Source organism: Parasteatoda tepidariorum, chromosome 2 (genome assembly GCF_043381705.1).
Source record: "Parasteatoda tepidariorum isolate YZ-2023 chromosome 2, CAS_Ptep_4.0, whole genome shotgun sequence".
In the NCBI taxonomy this organism is placed as follows: domain Eukaryota; kingdom Metazoa; phylum Arthropoda; class Arachnida; order Araneae; family Theridiidae; genus Parasteatoda; species Parasteatoda tepidariorum.
In genome coordinates, this window is record NC_092205.1 from 100738931 (window position 1) to 100759411 (window position 20481).

Here is a 20481-nt window from a genome sequence, read left to right on the forward strand (position 1 = left end):
TTTTTATTACATTCGTCATTACCATTAAAAAAAATTCTGAATTATTGTTAATATTTTGAAATTCAATATCAAATATTGCTTAATAAGTTAGATAAAATTAGATATTAACCCTTAACTGTCCTGAAATATTTCAAGTTTATTTTCTTCAAAGTCTGTAACTTTGGACAGAAAATTTTAATAGTGAATATTTATAAAAGTATTACTAATAATTATTATCATGATAAAATTTCAATATTAATTATATATAAGTTATTATAATTACACAACTAATTGAAAATATGAAAATGATGAAAAGTGGTAAAGCTTATGAAATAACTTTTACTACCATATTCACTTCATAGGGCTTGGTTGCCATTGATTCGTTAAGGGTTAATTCTGAAATATATTTATTTAATTCACTCAATAAATTTAATATTTTAGTCAATTTGTATCTGTTTATCAAAAAATTAAATATAAATATTTATTAAATTTTCACCGAATTATCAGTTTTTTATTTATCATCTTAAATCATTTAAGGTTTGTACTGAAATATATTTCTTAAATCATATATTTTAACGTCAGAAAATTTATTTTTAAATCAAGGTTTGTGAATACTAAAAAAATGTCTATGAATCTCATATGACTTATATTAACCCTTGTTAATCTAATCTTCATACTTTCTATCAATTAAAAAAAAAAAGTTCAAAAATTGTTAAAATCTTTGAATCAGTTTTAAAAATGTTTTTTCAACATTTGTAGTTAGCTTAATCAGCTAGAATATTTGTTGGTAGTTGGTTAAAATGTAACTAAATGGTTAGCTAAAGTAAATATTAGTTTACTCGTGGGGAAAGCTTTAACTTTTATTATTCAGTTTTAATCCTAAATAAATGAATACTAAATATTTTTAAAATCAATATTTTTTTTAAAAATGTTTTCACTTTTAAAATAGGAAAATAAAAACATTAATAATCCATTGAAACAATTTAGTGAAATTCCGCAATTGTGTTTCGCTAAACTTTACTTATTTTTATTACTCTTAAAATAAAGAAAATATCAGACGAAATCATAAAACTGAAAGTTTTTTTTTTCAAAAAAATATTTAATTTTAAAATTAAAATGTCAAATATATATCAAATGTAAAATCAATTTTAAAGAAATGGAGAAAACAATTTGGAAACACGTTTTTTTTTATAACAGCTAAAAAATAGTTACATGAATAGTGCATATAAAGTGGCAGAAAACAATTTACGAACGATTCTATTTCAACGATGATTTCTTTCAAAAGCTTTCAAAGTAGATAAAAACAATGTTTTTTTCAAATTAAATTTTAAAAAATTTTATATATTCCTGTAACTAGAAAAGCGTGAAATATTTTTTTCGTACATTTATTTTAAGCTTTCAATTTTTTTACTTCAGTAGATTTAATTCTAAAATTCAGGATTAAAGTAAAAATTTGAAAAATGATGTGTAAAAATTTGAAAAATAGTGAGATCGAAAACTTTTGTTAACTAATCCTATTGAATTGAAAGGCTGTTCAACATACAATTATAACTTCATTGTGTTATAAAGAAAGAAAATTAGTTGTTATTTAGTTTCTTTGGCTAAAGGTACTTGTTTTTTTCTCTTTTTTTCCTCGAATCAATTTTTCTTAAAGAGCTGTGCATCGGACCCCAGTTCATTTAATCCTTTGTAGGTGCCAGACGAAAAAAATTCCAACAAGAGCCAAGACAGACCTATATGGTGCTCAGATTCCCGGTTCAACAGAAGTTGCATTTTATCACTTCGTTGACGCAGAACCTATTACTTAATTTTTGAACTAAGCACTTCATTATAGAGTTCAAAACATATTTCAAAATGTTGCTTTTAAGAGCGTTTTGTTTTATTTTTTTATGATAAGAACTAAAACATGATGGGATACACTTTGGATCATTTTCATACGCGATTCAAAAGTTCAAATATTTTAAGGTTAATTTAAAGTTGAGATGGAAAAAAAAAGAATTTTGTTAGAATTGTGTTTTAAAATTATAAATACTTCTGATTTCTTTTTAAAAGCAAATTTAATTTTTAGAACTTATTGCTTACGTTTAATATAAATTTAGAAAAGAACTTAAAATCGCCAATTCAGTGTTATGAAGTATTTTTTCTAATGGAAGTTACTCTAAAAATTATTTATTTTCGCATTTGTAACTATGTCATAAATTTGGAAGATGTTGACATATTTTTAAATTCTAGTTTGGATTTCATTTACAAAATAAAAAGGTTTTGAAAAATTAAAAAAAAAGAAAAAAGTGACTGTCGCAAACTTGTAACCAACATGTCTATTTGAATTTAAGTTCTAAAATTAGAATTTTTTGTTAAAAACTTTTGAAACAGAGGTGCCAACTATTGCATTTTATCTGTCATTTTCACGATTTCATATCTGTCAACTCTACTGGATTTTGCCAGTTTCTCCTGGTCTATTGGTTTAATCAAAACTCTCCTAATTTTTGTACATTTCGAAAAAATCCCTAAAATAGGGTAAGTTTCCTAAAAAAATCCATATTAAAATTTATTTTCTCTCACAAATTATTGCTTGCTTGAATATATAAAGAAGTATTACAAATACATAATGAAGCAAGCCTCATTTATTGAAAGAAATCAATTAAAAACTCTTAATACTAAAATATTCAGTTTATTTTATTTATTCAGAACTAGATTTTTTATAACTTTACTAGAATAATCTATAAACTATTTTTGATAAATTAAAGGCCTATTACTATTCAAAATCATGAGTAAACATATAGCGTAACATTTCAAGCATATTTAATGGCAATCAAAGCTGGAAAATATTTTTATATTTCGATGACTGAAAATTCCTTATGTGTAAAATATTTAGTACATAATTCCGTAAATAAATATTAATTCGTAAAATCTACTGGATTTCTTTTTTTATCTATATTGGCGTAGTATAATTAAAGTATATGGATTTCGTTAATGCTAATTGTATATATTTTTGTGTATATATTATGTATATTTTTGTGCTTTGATGGAAAATTGGCACCTCTCGTTTTCATTTAAGGTGTTGAATCTTGGGCTATTTGAAGTTTTTAGAATCTGTACATTTATTTCTTTAAATTTGTTTATATATATTTTTCAGGGTGCGTAGCGTTTTAAAGAAGTGCTGAAAGATGCTTGTTTTCAATTTTTTAAAAGCCTTTAAAATTGCTTTGATTTTTTCCTTTTCCAAAATGAAATTTTTTCTTTACAATCTTAACAATTTTTTACATAAGTAATTATTAATTTAGAAAATAGAATGAGCCACTCAATAGTGAAGAATTTTAAAATTGAACATAAATTGTTTTTTATGATGGCTGATAGAGAAAGAGCCACTCAATAGTGAAGAAATTTAAAATTGCGCATAAATTGTTTTTTATGATGGCTGTTCTATCTCTTTTATCATGATCGAGTAAATTCTGAAAAGTATTTTACATTTTTTAAATATATATTTGAAGAACTTGCGTCAATAGGAAGAAAACATTTATTAGTGCACACATACCAATTTTGATATTTTTTTAAACTGCTTGAAAATATTTGTTGAGTGCTTAGAAGGTGCTTATTTTTGTTAAAAAATTTGGCTACGCACCCTGTTTTTTTGAATTTGTAAAATTAATATTAGTGATGTAAATAGTAATGATATTATTGTGAAGTAAAATGTTTGTTAAAATGCATCTTTATTAGTTATTCTAGTACTCATCATCATTATTGGCTCGACAGCCTAAGGTGGGCCTTGGCCTTCTCATGAAGTTTCTTCCAGGCTAACCTTTTTCCTGCAAGTGTTCTCCAATTTTTAGTTTTTAAGACGAAAAGTTCTTCTTCTAGGCCATCTATCCATCTCAAATTCGGCCTACACTGTTTCATGTGCCAACTGGTCTGGCATTGAAAACTCTTTTTGTGGTACGGTCTTCGTTCATTCTGATAACATGGCCTGCCCATTTCATTCTTTGTAGTTTAATACTCAAGTAGTAGTATTATTAGTAGTATTGGTGCACGTGAGCATAATTTTTCCAGCCTTTTTTAATATCATTAAAAAAGGTGTTTTCATTTTAAATAATCATAAAAGTAATGAAATAAATGTTTCATTTGAAATGCTTCAATAGAAAGTTATTCGTATGCATATTTCCCAATATTTGAAGTCCTGAAAAGAAATATGTTTCAGTTATTCTTAAATATTTTCTTTACGAAGCCTGTGGAAATAACGTTAAATACCAATTTAACGTTTTTTTTTTTATGTAGAATTGATTTCCTTTACATTTCATCCACGTCAATTTTGAAGCAAGACTCGAAGGTATAAAGTGACTATGATGGTGTCGATCGCCATTACTGATATTTTATCGGTAGTTGAAGTATCATCATTGGCTGTTACATAAACATCTTAATTTGGATGTAATAAAATGATAATAGTCTCAGAGAAATTCAAAAATAATAAACAAAAGAAATCTCTTAAAGGGAGATAACATTCTCCACATTGAGAAATTGTGATTGGTAATAATATTTAACGGTTAGGACTGGGGAGAGGGGCAAAAGGACACCCTCCCAGAAGCCACAAATTGAAAGGAAATAAATTTGTTCCCAACGGACAGTTAGGAGCATGGAGAGATCCAAGGTTGACTAATTATGTGGCATCACAGTGACGTATGTACTAAAAATAAAATAAGATTAAAATAACATTGCCTGTTTAAAATGCATAATACTTAAAAATAAATGTTAAATTATTTTTTAAAAAAATGCTGTAAGATATTTGACTTTTTTTGCAAGGGAAAAGGAATATAATTGAGTATAAAATAATCCTAATAGTAATTGAGAAATTTTGTAATGCTTTCCTAAGAATATATTTTTTATATCTTATTCAATGATCTGCAAAATATCTTTGCTAATCTTAACCATCAGACTAAAAAAAACAACAGATTTCACCTTAATTTGATGGTTGCTGTTAGTCCAACAATAATAATCATAGAATGAATCATAACAGTTAAGCAACATTAATGAAATCAAATTGTTGGTAAACCATCAACATGACTAAACAACATCTTCCATTATACACAACATATTTTGATAGTTGTTGGTCCGACAATAAAAAAACGTAATTTGCTGGTTGACCATCATAATGGTGAACAACATCTTCCATCTTATTTTGATGGTTATTGGTTCAGCAACAACAATATAACATGGTGGCTGAACCATCATACTAGAAAAACAACATGTTCCATCTTAAACGTATATTTTTGTCCTTATCAGAAAGACTCATCTTTTTCCTTACATCGTCAGGATTTCGGAACAATGCGAAAATTTAAATGAAACAAAAGTTTTAGTTTCTGTTATTTTTCATTGAAACATTCATTTTCAATGAAATGAATTATTAATTTTTATTATTTTTCATTTCATTGAAGTTTAAACTTCAGCATGGTGCGAGCATTTTTTTAAGGTGCTTGTTTTTGATTTTCGCTTTCTAAAAACCCTTAGAGGTGCTTTTTCATGGGGTGCTTTAAAAGGTGCTTCATTTTCCCTTTTCGAAAATGAGTTTTTCGGTTCATAGCGCATGAAAGCGCCAATCATTTGACAGGTTTGCTGAGCTGTGTTCGGTGAGATTATTCAACTCCGCTGCATTTAACAAGATATTTTCAATTTCAGTCTTTCATTTTCCACCCTCTGAAATCAAGCCGAATAATTTCTTAATCATTTTTTGATGGCTAATATAATCAAGAAAAGAATTCTTTGTCAGAAACTAGTTATTTTATCATGATTATGCAAAGTGTTTGATTATTTTGCTTTTTGTTAATGTATATAGTGCTTACAAATATTTTTTGAGTGCTTAAAAAGGTGCTTATTGTTTGTTGAAAGATTTGACTACGCACCCTGTCCAGACAAGCATGGTCCAGACAGACCATGCTTCAAAACACTCTTTCTTAATTTTTCCTCGTAAAGATACGCTGATGCAAGGAAGAAGAACTCCCGAATACTTTGGATAAGTGAAATGAATTTTGTCGTAAAACTTAGACAGATTGATTGGGCAATTCCAAAGAGCTGGGTACATCGACCCGAGGTCTATTGTATCCAAACCTTAAGTCATGAATAGAAGAAAATCTTCATAAGGACAAATAAGTTATAAAATAAATGCTGTCCATTTCCCAGCTTGTTAGAACCACTAATGCCCCCCACACTGTGTGGCGAGCCTTTGCATAACAGTCGCAAATGAGTCTACAGCCAGTGGTTCTTTTTCCTAATAGGAGAGATAGAGCCGTGATGGCTCTTCCAATCAGGTGAACCGAGTTCGAATCCCAGCTGGACCATACAATTTCCGCATCCAGCTTGCGCTGACTACAATGCTGGCGTAAAATATCCCGAGTGGTAGACAGATCATGAGTCCCTTTGCCGCCAGACTAACCCTGGGAGGTTCTCGTGGTCTTCCTCTCCATGTAACGCAAATGCGGGTTTGCTCCATCAAAAAGTTCACCATGAAGGCAAATTTCTCTTTAAAATTGATCCAGGAGTTCGCTTGTGTCCAGGATTGGGTTCAAAATTACAAGGATACGGAGTTGAACCTTAGTAGTCGTGAACCCGAAAAATTGGGCCGGCTGTTCAATGACGGTTAGATAATTTCAAATTAAATAGGGGTGATAAGCAGAAACGATAGCAAAGTCAGAAGTTGATTCTTTTAACTTAACAGCAACCCAGTGGAGAAACTTGACAAGGGCATTTATAAACCAAGCCAAGATGCAGGCCTTTGAGGAATCATAACGGGCATCCTAAAGAGCAAATTAAAAAAGTTAAAAAAAAAAAACCTCAACGTTGAGGCCAAGAATTCTCTCCCACAGGTCCAGGGCTCTTTTTATCTCCATCATTCAGCCTTATAGCCAAAAGACTTAATGGATGGAGATTAATCTGACCAACCCTGATTGATACTGTTACCGTAGATGGTTATAAGAATAGCAACTAACAATCTTGGTTGAATTTAGGAGGAAACTACTTTTTTTAACAGCTATGGCATTGTTCATTTCAAGAATAAATGCTGGTGGATAAGATTGTAGAGTTATGTCTGACCCTGAGTCCTACCACATCTTGTTTATCTTTTATAACTTACTTTTTCCTTCTTTTAAATTAGCAATGAAGGAAGAAGAGAATTGCGACGGAAGTTTTCTTCCGCGGTATGGCGTCCTCTTAATAACACATCTGAAAAGGAATGAAAGTCCTAATTTTTCACAACCGGATGTAAGAGCTGCTTTATTGTTTAATGAACTTACTTTTTACTTCTTTCAAATTAGTAATGAAGGAAGAGGAGAATTTGCGACGGAAGTATTCTTCCGCGGTATGTCGTCCTCTTAAAAACACATCTTAATAGGAAAATAGGTCCTAATCTTTCTCAACTGGGTGTAAGAGCTGCTCTATAGTTTAATGAACTTACTTTTTCCTTGTTTTGCATTAGTAATGAAGGAGGAGCAAAATTTGCGATGGAAGTCTTATCTGCGGTATGGCGTCCTCTTAATAACGTGTCTGTAAAGAAAGGAAGTCCTAATTTTTCACAACCGGTGTAAGAGCTGCTCTATTGCTTAATGAACTCCATCTTTTGAATTAGTAATGAAGGATGAGGAATATTTGCGACGGAAGTTTTCTTTCGCGGTATGGCGTCCTCTTAATAACACATCTGAAAAGGAAAGGAGGCCCTAATTTTTCACAACCGGGTGTAAGAGCTGCTGTATTGTTTAATGAACTCCTTCTTTTCAATTAGTAATGAAGGATGAGGAAAATTTGCGACGTAAGTTTTCTTTCGCGGTATGGCGTCCTCTTAATAACACATCTGAAAAGGAAAGGATGCCCTAATTTTTCACAACCGGGTGTAAGAGCTGCTCTATTGTTTAATGAACTCCTTCTTTTGAATTAGTAATGAATAATAAGGAAAATTTGCGACGGAAGTTTTCTTTCGCGGTATGGCGTCCTCTTAATAACACATCTGAAAAGGAAAGGATGCCCTAATTTTTCACAACCGGTGTAAGAGCTGCTGTATTGTTTAATGAACTCCATCTTTTGAATTAGTAATGAAGGATGAGGAAAATTTGCGACGGAAGTTTTCTTTCGCGGTATGGCGTCCTCTTAATAACACATCTGAAAAGGAAAGGATGCCCTAATTTTTCACAACCGGGAGTAAGAGCTGCTCTATTGTTTAATGAACTCCTTCTTTTGAATTAGTAATGAAGGATGAGGAAAATTTGCGACGGAAGTTTTCTTTCGCGGTATGGCGTCCTCTTAATAACACATCTGAAAAGGAAAGGATGCCCGAATTTTTCACAAACGGTGTAAGAGCTGCGCTATTGTTTAATGAACTCCATCTTTTGAATTAGTAATGAAGGATGAGGAAAATTTGCGACGGAAGTTTTCTTTCGCGGTATGGCGTCCTCTTAATAACACATCTGAAAAAGAAAGGATGCCCTAATTTTTCACAACCGGTGTAAGAGCTGCTCTATTGCTTAATGAACTCCTTCTTTTGAATTAGTAATGAAGGATGAGGAAAATTTGCGACGGAAGTTTTCTTTCGCGTTATGGCGTCCTCTTAATAACACATCTGAAAAGGAAAGAATGCCCTAATTTTTCACAACCGGGTGTAAGAGCTGCTCTATTGTTTAATGAACTCCTTCTTTTGAATTAGTAATGAAGGCTGAGGAAAATTTTGACGGAAGTTTTCTTTCGCAGTATGGCGTCCTCTTAATAACACATCGGAAAAGGAATGGATGCCCGAATTTTTCACAACCGGGTGTAAGAGCTGCTCTATTATTTAATGAACTCCTTCTTTTGAATCAGTAATGAAGGATGAGGAAAATTTGCGATGGAAGTTTTCTTTCGCGGTATGGCGTCCTCTTAATAACACATCTGAAAAGGAAAGGATGCCCTAATTTTTCCCAACCGGTGAAAGAGCTGCTCTATTGTTTAATGAACTCCTTCTTTTGAATTAGTAATGAAGGATGATGTAACTGATACGTTATTTGTTCTTTCAAATCTTTATTTTTGATGTTTTTTTTTCTTTCTTTAAACTAATAACAACCTTGTTGCTTGCAATGCTGTTGTCTGGGGAAGACACTAGAATGTGCAATGGGCGTTGTAGGATGATGATGTCCCACCTCGTTGGAGGTAGGGAGGCCCAGTAACACTTTCAAAGTATCAGGCAGTACAAAACTCTCTTCTGTTATTATTTAAGCTCTAACGCTTCCTAATATTTTTTAAATATTTTTTTTCTGATGAGGAAAATTTGCGACGGAAGTTTTCTTTCGCGGTATGGTGTCCTCTTAATAACACATCTGAAAAGGAAAGGATGCCCTAATTTTTCACAACCGGTGTAAGAGCTGCTCTATTGTTTAATGAACTCCTTCTTTTGAATTAGTAATGAACGATGAGGAAAATTTGCGACGGAAGTCTTCTTTCGCGGTATGGTGTCCTCTTAATAACACATCTGAAAAGGAATGGAAGAACTAATTTTTCACAACCTTTTGTAAGAGCTGCTCTATTGTTTATTTAACTCCTNGTAATGAAGGATGAGGAAAATTTGCGACGGAAGTTTTCTTTCGCGGTATGGCGTCCTCTTAATAACACATCTGAAAAGGAAAGGATGTCCTAATTTTTCACAACCGGTGTAAGAGCTGCTCTATTGTTTAATGAACTCCATCTTTTGAATCAGTAATGAAGGATGAGGAAAATTTGCGACGGAAGTTTTCTTTCGCGGTATGGCGTCCTCTTAATAACACATCTGAAAAGGAAAGTAAGAACTAATTTTTCACAACCGGTTGTAAGAGCTGCTCTATTGTTTAATTAACTCCTTCTTTTTAATTAGTAATGAAGGAAGAGGTGAATTTGCGACGGAAGTTTTCTTTCGCGGTATGGCGTCCTCTTAATAACACATCTGAAAAGGAAAGTAAGAACTAATTTTTCACAACCGGTTGTAAGAGCTGCTCTATTGTTTAATTAACTCCTTCTTTTTAATTAGTAATGAAGGAAGAGGTGAATTTGCGACGGAAGTTTTCTTCCGCGGTATGGCGTCCTCTTAATAAAACATCTGAAATGGAGAGCTAAGAATAAGAGCTAATTTTTCACAACCGAAGAGCTGCTCTATTGTTTAATTAACTCATTCTTTTGAATTAGTAATGTAGGATGAGGAAAATTTGCGAGCGAAGTTTTCTTTCGTGATCTGCCTCGTTTAGCCCCGGCTGGGCTATGAAGTCAGCTCTTCCAGCAACAGACGAAGACTGTTTCTTTTCGATTAAAAAGGAATGGTGGTGGGGCGGGGAAGCTGTGGCACTGGAAATAATAGGGGCAGCAAAAGGGATGAGAGGTAGTTCTTTTCCTCATTCTGCATATATATGGTAGGTAAGGTACTCACATTATGTCCACCTAAGCTGCACAGTCTGCTATTGGACGGTGGAAGGACTGGGAAACATCCCTGAGGATGATCCGAAGACACGCCATTGCAATTTTGATCCTCTGTAGAGAGAAAGGCACCACTGCTTTGGTAGGTCGACTATCTGTGCATGAAGTCGACCTCTTTACAGTAAAAGAGCTTAACGAGAACCGATACCACACACCTCCGGTCCCTACGCAGGCTGATCAAAGTGGTCACCCGCTTACTGACCGCAGCTAGCGATGTCAATTTGTTTCTTGCTGTATTGATGAATGTACCTCGTGTCTTTCCTCTCCACGTAACTCGGGTTAGTTTCATCAGAAAGTCCTTGAAGCAGGCAAATTTCTCCCAACCCTGTGTCTTCTGGATTGAACTTAGAATTACATAGCTACTGAACTGAACAGTCATAAACTCAAAATTGGATTGGCTGTTCAAAGACTGTAATAAAATAAACCATGAATGAAAGAGTCCTATAATTATTCCCTGTTTGAAGGAAGCAATTATTTCATCTTAATTATATCTCAGCTGTCGTTGAAAAATGAGAGGTAAGTAAAACGAGGAAGAAAAAAAAGCATTCGTTAGGTGGACTGGTCTAAAATGTGACTGCATAATTTATAAGCTCCTATTTATCAGTAAATATAATACAAATTTGAAGGCCCTGTCTAAAGAAAAGATTTTTTAAAAAAAATAATAATTCACATACAATTGTAGAGTATAAAACTTTACAATAATGACTAATGAATGCATTAGGTGATAAAGCGTTCACACCCGTTTCGAAGTCTAGGGATGTCAATACGAATCCGGCTCACAAATATCCTCAGTGATGGACGGATCATGGGTTAGAACCCTCTTACCGTCAGGCTAACAGTGGGAGGTCTCGTGGTTTTCCTCCCCATGCAACGCAAATGCGGGTTAGTTCCTTCAAAACAAACATCGAAGGCAAATTTCTCCCACTACTTGTTCCAGGAGTTTCCTTGTCTTCTGAATTGGGTTTAAAATTACAAGGCTGCGTAGTTGGAACATAAGTAGTCGTTAACACAAAAATGGGGTCGGCTGCTCAACGACGGTTAGAAAAATTAAAATTAACTATGAGTGACCACAATGTTGACGTAAAATATCCTCAGTGGCAGACAGATCATCGGTCAGAGTCCCCTTGTCTGGCTAACCGAGGGGAGATTTTCGTGTTTTTCTTCTCCGTGTAACGCACATGTGGGTTAGTTCCCTCAAAAAGTCCTCAACGAAAGAAATATTTTCTCCCAATACTTGATCCAGGAGTTCTTCTGGATTGGGTTCAAAAAGACAAGGATACGGAGTTGAACATTAGTAGACTTAAACCCCACAAATTGGATCGGCTCTTCAAAGATTGTTATAAAATAAAATTATCATTAATGCTAAATACTTCTATTTACTGTGAGTTATTTCTTAGAATTTAATTGATAAGAACTTACCTAAGCAGGACGGTCTTAATAGCCGGAAGGGCCCCCTTGTACAGAAATGATCTGGGCCCCTATAACCTGTTTGAAATTGAACTGACGAATTTTTAATATAACTTAAAGCATTTTTGTGATGCGAAAGAATTTTAACTTAAACATATTTTAAATACCCCAAAAACTCAATGTGCATAAAATAAAGCGATTCTACACTATGCGTAATCAAAAAAAAAAAAAAAAAAAAGATTGAGTATTTACAAATATTGATGAATTGCGTGAGGTGATAGTAGCTTATGACAAAAAAGAATTTATAAATCAGGGCTGCCAAAATTATTTTAAATTGAATTTATAGCATTATTTGTGGTTCAACTGAAGCACATTTTAAGAAGCTTTTAAGACATTCCGAGGGAATTGGAGGGTAAGACATTATCTTGACAAAGAAGAAAAAAAATGATTTCCTAATGAGTTTTCATTCTTTCTTTTTTTACGAAACCATACTCCTACCCTTGGCTACTATTTTTACTTAGGCATCAAGTATTGTTTCATTTCAAAACGGGGTCTACATTTCTTTATAAAAGGGTAATTACAATAACACCTGTTTTGTTAGCAGATGTTTTGCTCACTCATCCAAAGTTGTTTTAAAAAATCGTTTTCACTCTTAAACAAAACTTTTCTTTTAATTTTTTTTCTTTCTATGAAACAATTTTAAAACGATTTTACAACTCTAAAGAGAACATGTACTTTTCTTTTGTCATAAGGTTTGAAAATAATTATATTTAAATCACAGTTTTTTAAAGTGCTTGCTTAAAAAATGGAAACAGTAATAAAAGTATTAAAATATAATTACATTTATTTAAAGATTACACCGCATACACTCTTAGAACTTCGAAATCAGAGAAGGTAAAAAATGTTCGAATTATCAAAAATTCGAATTTAGAATGAATACTTGAAAAGCTCTGATTTCACTAAGTGATTTAAAAAGAGATAAATGTACTTTAAAATTGCTTATTTTTAATGATTAACGACGAGCTTTTGCTTGTTAATCTGATAAATAAGCTACACTAAATCATAAACAATTTTGAGGGATTATAACTTTTCTGGGGCCATACGCATTATTCACACTCTTGAAAATTTTCTGCTCGTTTAAATTATAAATTGAAAGTTGAGATTTATACACACTTTTAAGTGTTAATTCTTAGTTGAAATGAATAGTACTTTAAATCGGATTAAAAGTAGCAAAAGCATTTTTGTTAAGAACATTTATTTACCTACGCCTATGATGATAAAGTACAGCAAAAAGTATCTATCTGAATATGTTTTGTTCTCATGATCAAATTATTATAAACCGATTTTGATGGTTCAAAGGAGTATACTTAAATGTGCTTATTAATTAGTGTTAACTATTAAGTTACGAAAGTCAGATAAAAAAAAATAAAAACCTTTCCTTGAATAAATGAAACTTCTTTTTGACCACCGAAATGGTGGAAAATAGGGTTCCAATAACTTAGTTTTACGTCCCTTAATTCGTGGACTTATCACAAAAAGTTTTTTCACACAATTATAAAATTTGTTTTTCCAAAGAAAAAAAACAAATTCTATTTTATTAATTATTATTTCGTTAAGCAACTGTCGAAAATTTTTTTAATTGTAAAGTGTGTAAATTTGTACATCGTTTTAAAGCATGTAACTTTAAATGACGAAATTTGAATGAAATCGGTTGAACAGTTTCTGAGTTATCAAATTTAAAAAAGTCGTATACTTAAAATTTGATTTCTTGTGAACTACTCTGCAGATTTTATTCTAATTTTCTATTTTGTCATTTAAAATAATTTATTTTGTAATTTAAATTTTGCTATAAATAATCGAAAATAACAAATAATTATTAAAAAGTATTTTTTTCGCAAATTGTCATAAATTTAACGAGCTTCGGCAAGTGTGAGAATTTTTTAAAATTAATTTGCAATGAGTGTTAGCGATTAAAATAAGGCATTTTATATTTTACTAATTTTTAATTGTTAAAATGAAAACGAGTCTTTTAAAATCATTTGTGGTTAGCTATCGATGTTCAACCAAGTCTGACAGTTTCTTTTATCTTCATGTGGAAGAAATGCGTTTTCATTTATGAGTTCGTTATCAAAGGTTTTTAAAAAGAATCACAATTTTTGAATTAAATTCCTCGTTTAATTTATATCACGCGTCTGTTGAGGCAAAAAATTTTATTTTAAATTTAATCAAACTCTGTTCTGTCTTTTTTCTTCTTCTGATGCCTCACCCCTTAAAGAGCGATGAGAAAGTACAGCTTTATTTTGTTTATATAATGCAAATACAGAAGAAAAATTATAATAGTTTCTTTGGAAGAATACTGTAATTTTTTCCTTCTTTGAAAGGTATTAACATTTCGGAATATTAATTTCTAATTGCATACAGTGGAGTTAAAAAAGTGTCTGATTTTTATAAAGTTTTAATAAAAAAAAAGACCAAAATGCGCATTTTTTGTCTGCAAAGGGGCTTCCTTGATTTGCATAAGTCGACATGATTTTCTGATAAGTATACGATGCGATCATGATAAATAATTATTAATAAAACAAACATCATTATCATTTGCATTTATAATGAAATCAAAATGATCACAGGTTAGAATTCCTTTGCTCTTAGGCTCCTTCGGAGAGTTTTCATGGTTTTTCTTTCCGTATAAAATTCCGTCCCAAATTTATTCTAGTGTATCCCAATCTAGGAGTTACTTTGTCTTCTGGTCTGGGTTCGAAATTACAAAACTAGGAATTGAACACTGATAGACGTAAACTCAAAAATGGATCGGCTTTTTAACACCGGACATAAAATAAATCGTGACTTGAAGACACGATTAAAATTTTTATCATAATTAACTGTAGTCGGCAAATTTTAGTAGCGAAACAGGTTCGAACACTTGAATGCAATGAGTACTTAATGCAATCTATGAGCTTTCTTAATAGGTTGCATACAAATCATTGTTTAAATCCTTTGGGTAAGAAGTAGTGAAACTACTGTAGTCGCTAGTTTTTTAGTAGTGTAGAGTGCTACTTTTTTAAAGAAAAGAAGTGTAGTGCGATTAAAACAGTTGTTTGTAGCGATTCCTGGTAACTACCTTTAACGTCAGTTAAGAAAAGAAGCACGATTCTAAAGCAACTCATTTTTCGAATTTGATGCGCACTAATCTTTGCAGACCCATCAATGGATGCAATGAAAATGACCCGGCGACTGCAATGAACTGTAACAGAAATTACGTATTTAAAATCACGTATAACTAATATTTCAAACTAGCCATTACGAAAAATAAATAATCTAATCACTTTGGTCACACTTTCAAACGCGAAGGCACACTCGTGAAACATTGATGTTATTAAAAAAAAACAATAGTGCGTGGAGTCCCTCCGCGCGGAAGAAGTTAAACTTCGCAACCTGCGACATTAATTGCAGAAGAATCAGCAGTCGTAGAAGGATCACTAGTTCTATTCAACGACTCTTTTTCCTGCTCCGCTCTCTTCCGTGCTTTGTAATCACGGTAATATTGTGCATTTTTCCTTCTTGAACCAGTGGAAGTGCTTGTGGTTGCCTCACCTAGAAAATGTATTAGTATTAATAATGTATGTGAGTGTGTCATAATGTGATTTCAGAAGAGAAGCAATCAATTGATATTCACAAGAGACGTACCTTTACATAACCTTAAATCCGTCGCATTGTCCGTGGGATTGTTTTCACTCATTTTTTACGATTGTTATCCACTAAATTTGAAAATAAAAAATACTACCCTATTAAATTATATGTGTATCAAAACAAACTAAAAAAATATTTATAGAAAAACAATATTTTTATGCTAGTGAGAACCAAAACAATATGGAAATGAATGATGGAAAACTGGATCCTACCACGTGATTTCCCGGCCAATAAAAATGTAGCGTTAAACGTTTAACGCAACCTTGTTGGAAGTCGCATAAGAAGTATATCACTTCAAAAATTAATGGAATGTATTTTCGATGTTTTAAATTTCTTTGAGAAATTGCATTTGATAATTTCGCATTTCTTAAATTAAATATACGCTGTCGAAAAAGGTATAAAAGTTGAAGGTTAAATGAACAATTTGGAAGAAAAAAATTGGAATAACAAACATGTAATAAATAACATTAATAAATATTTCTTAGTGTAAATTATCTTATATGTATACTCTCTTATACATAAAGTGTAAATTAATCTCTCCAGAAAGGTTCGCCTTCTTCAAGTAGTTAATAAACTCCATTTGTAGTCACTACATTTAAAAAAAAAGTAGTTGTTAACTACATTTGTAACTAACTAGTTGTAGTAAACTACAAAAATAATTTAGTTTTTCTGACCGCAGGTTAAACTAAACGTGAGTATATTTCGTTGTTTTCTTTTCCATTTAAACACACATCATTTTTTTCCCAGCAGAATGGTTATAGTACTCTCAATTGTTTATCTGAGAAGAAACATCTTTTTACTATTATTTTTTATCTGATTTGATAAGAAGGAAAAGAAGAAAAAAAAATCTTTAAATTAAAATCGAATCTTATGTATGTAATATAAACATTGGTATGGAAACAGAATATCAGAAATGATAAAAACAGTGCAAAAGTAATTAGTGGTCTATCCTTATTTAGGGTAAACTAACCAGTGAAGGAACACTTAAGCTTCGCCTGCCCTTTAAAAAATCATATTAATTCCAAAATTCGTAATTTTAGTTAAATGACAGTGTCAACATATTTGTTACTAATTGCAAATTATGTAAAAAAATTGTAGAGAACTTGCATAATATTGTTTTGGAGGTTCAAATAACAAGTAGTAAGAAGACCAAGTGAAGGAACAGCTCTTACCAGTGAATGGACACCCAGTAAAGGAACGCATAATTTTGGTTATTTTTTAATGCTCTTTATGAATTTATAAGCCATACAAATATTTAAAAATAAGCCTATTCTTGAAATTATAACATATAAATTACTTTAAAACGTTAACTTTTTTTGTAATCATAAATTTAAAATTAAAGTGTCAACATATTAACACATACTGTTCATTCACTGGGAAATCTATGCCCAGTAAAGGAACATGCCTGTTCTCTCACTGGTTAGAAGTTGTTTTTCATATTTTTAACATACTTTTGATGCGGAACATCACTAAAGGTACAAGAAAATTAAGTTTTATCTTTTATTTTCATTAACTTAGAAAAAAAAAACCAGTAAAAGAGTCCTTCACTGGTTTTTCATCGTTTGGTGATCCAGTGGATAAATCCCCTATCTCAATACTTTATTATGCTATGATGCTTAAAACAAATAAAACGTAACTTCAATAACTATATTTTGAATTCTATTTTTCACAGTGAGAAAAATAAAACTATTGCATGCAATTAATTCCACTTCAAACATATAAATACAAACACTCACCTTACATTTTTTTTCAAAGAAACAAGGTGTTGCAGAGATAATAACAAATTCAAAACTTTTTCCTATTTGACCAGGTAATTCAAAACATTGCTAGATGACTTCCTATTGTTTGGCAGTAAGCTATTGTTACCAATCAATCTAAAGAAAAACTTTCAAATTCTTATTTTTAATCAATATATATGAAATGTTCCTTCACTGGTTGGTTTACCCTATATGTAAAAATTCTGTTATTAATTATTGAATTGTTTTGTTAAGTCAGATGAACTAAATCAAAGAATTTTTGTACAGGATAACATTTTTTAAAAAATAATCTATGATTTAATTTTAAGAAATCATTCAGCTGTCTACTTTTTTTTAAGGCTCATAAACCTCAAAAATTCTGAAACAAAGAAATTGCGTGATTTCGACCAAATAGTTTTGAGAAATTAATGGACGGTTCCTCATTTCGATTGGGAACTTTACAATTTTTCGAAATTCTTAAATCAATATTTAAGAGACACGAAAATTAACTATATAGAGAGATTTTTTTTCCAAAATAAATATTTCTTAAAAATAGTTTGAGTAAATGACCCCTCAATTTTTATGTTTAGTTTTAGTAATAATAATTAAGAAATTGTTGAGTTGTTTAAAAGAAAAACAGCTCATAAACCAGAAAAATTCTGAAACAAACAAAATCCATAAGTTTGATCAAACAGTTTTAAAGAATTAGTGGACGGTCCCTGAATTCGACACAGAACTTTCACGATTTCTTAAAATTGTTAAATTAATATTTAATCGAATAAATATAAGAGACACGAAAATTTCGAAGACTTTTTACATACCGCTAAAACTCGTTGATAAATTAGACTTGGTTACTATCGAAAAATCAAAATAATGAAATTAATATGAAATCTTCAAATATTTAATTAAATCAAATTAATATTTGATAATAAAGTATAATATAAAATAATTATTGAGCTTGTTGGGAATAATTACGAGATTTTGCAAGCAAATTTTAAATATTCGCTTGTATATCCTTTTCCACCCTTATCACTGTTATTAGGTTATATACTACGTATTACCTTCGTAGGCGGGAAAGGAAATAAATACGTATCACCGTTATTAGGAGAGATAAGAATTAAGATAACTCCCATGTTCATACTACCTTATTTTTATTTGTTTTAACACCTGCATAAGTAAAAGTCACGCAGTGGACTGATCGTTAAGACACGGTTCTCAGCAGATCACCGAAGTCAAGCATCACTGGTTGCGGTCAATGTGTGGGTGGGTGACCACTTGGATCAGCCTGCGTAGGCACCGAGGGTGTGCGGTATTGGTCCTCGTTAAACTGTTCTACCGTAAGTGCTCGACTTCGTGTGCAGGTCGTTGGGCTACCGTGCCATCCCCTCTGCAGAGGATCAAAATTATGATGACTTGTCTTCGGATCATCCTCGGGGATGCTTCCCTGACCGTCGCCAATAGCCCATTGTGCAGCTCTAGTGCGACGTAAATTGACCACAACGACAACAAAAAAGCATAAGTAAGAAAAAGATTGCTCCTTTCGATTTCTTTTCAGATTTATTGATTTACTTATCATCACACTCCGTAGTCATTTGATTTTCTTTAAAATAGTAGTTATTCTAAATCGATATTATCTTAAGATAAACAATAAAATAGGGTGAAAGGGAAAGAAAAAAAAACAGCATAAGTATGAATAGATGATGATTATAAATTTATGTTCTTTTATTTCAATAAAAAAAAACACAAGCAAAATCTATTAAAAATGAACTTTACTATTCTACTTCACCAAGTTTAAAGATTCGAACTGATTACCATACAATCAAGTTTTTCCTCTAAAGAGAAATAAAATGAACTCTGAATATTAAGTGTTGAAAGACCCAGGATGTGAATTAAAATAAAGGTTTCACTCTCAGCCTTGTTTTCAACGTAACAGTTTTATTTTATTTCATTCCGAAGTAGTGTGTGTAATTGATGAGGAAAGTACCGCACATTTTCTAAGGCAGGGGTTACATGAGGCCGGGGGCCATAATTAAAAACACAAATCAAATGGCGGGCCGCAACTTTATCAAAATTTTATGCAAGACTCTTTTATGTTTGAAGGAACATTAAATATTACTGTCAGATTTTTACCAAGTTGTACAAAACAAAAGTATTGAATTACAGATTAAAATAAGAAATAGATTTTAAAANAAAAATTCGGGCTACACTAACTTTAATGTGCACCTATGTATTAAACAATTTATGTGCAACAGATATCTAATTGTTAAGATATAAAACTTTAAAAAGGTTAGTATTAAAACTTACATAGTAGCACCCAAAATATTCAATGAGAAAATTGAGGTTTGTCTGCTGCAACCACCAGAGAATAGATATTTACATTTAAAATTTACAAATGTGTGCGTAAATATTTTCGTCCGAAATGAATGGTTTCAAAAAGTTAAATCTGAGAATTTCTTCGAGAAAATTTCTGATACATACCAAATTATATTCACAAAATACAAAAAAAAATTAATTAAGAAAGAGCAACATACACGATTATTTTTGTATTTTAATAAATATTTTCTTGGATGCAAAATCTGAGAAATTTTTTTTTTTGTACCGTTGGTATGATAAATTTCACAGAAACGAAGAAATTAGATCTTTATTAACGAGAAAAGTATTTTAAACTAATATAGTTTTTTTACGAAAATTGTCCGCAAAAAAATGACAACTAATATATTTTAGTTCGCGGGCCGGATGCGGCCCCCGGGCCACCAGTTGAAAACCATTGCTCTAGTGCTATGTGTGATATCTCATAACAGCACACGACGCAATAAGCTTTACCACTTTTATGTAATTTCCGATAACTTCTTGGACGAAAACACGATCTCCTTTCTTTTCTGATCAGTTCCATCTTCTCGGATTTTTTTTTTTAATATTTTGATCAATTTTGCGAACATTTATTTTATCAGAACGAGAAATTATGTCCGTTCTTAACAGTCGCCATTGTGACTCATTTTAATACGTTAAAAATTCAATTTAAATATTACAGCAACATGTATATGTACATTAAAAATTCTGCAAGACAATAAATATGGCTTATAAATCTTTTTCTAAATATCTTAATTCCTTTCCAAAAACTAAAATGGAATTAGATTGAAAATATGCACGTGCTCAAACAGGAAAAATAAATGACCACGTGCGATTTCCTTTGTTGTTGGGGCAAGATTTAATTGAGTGGAAATCG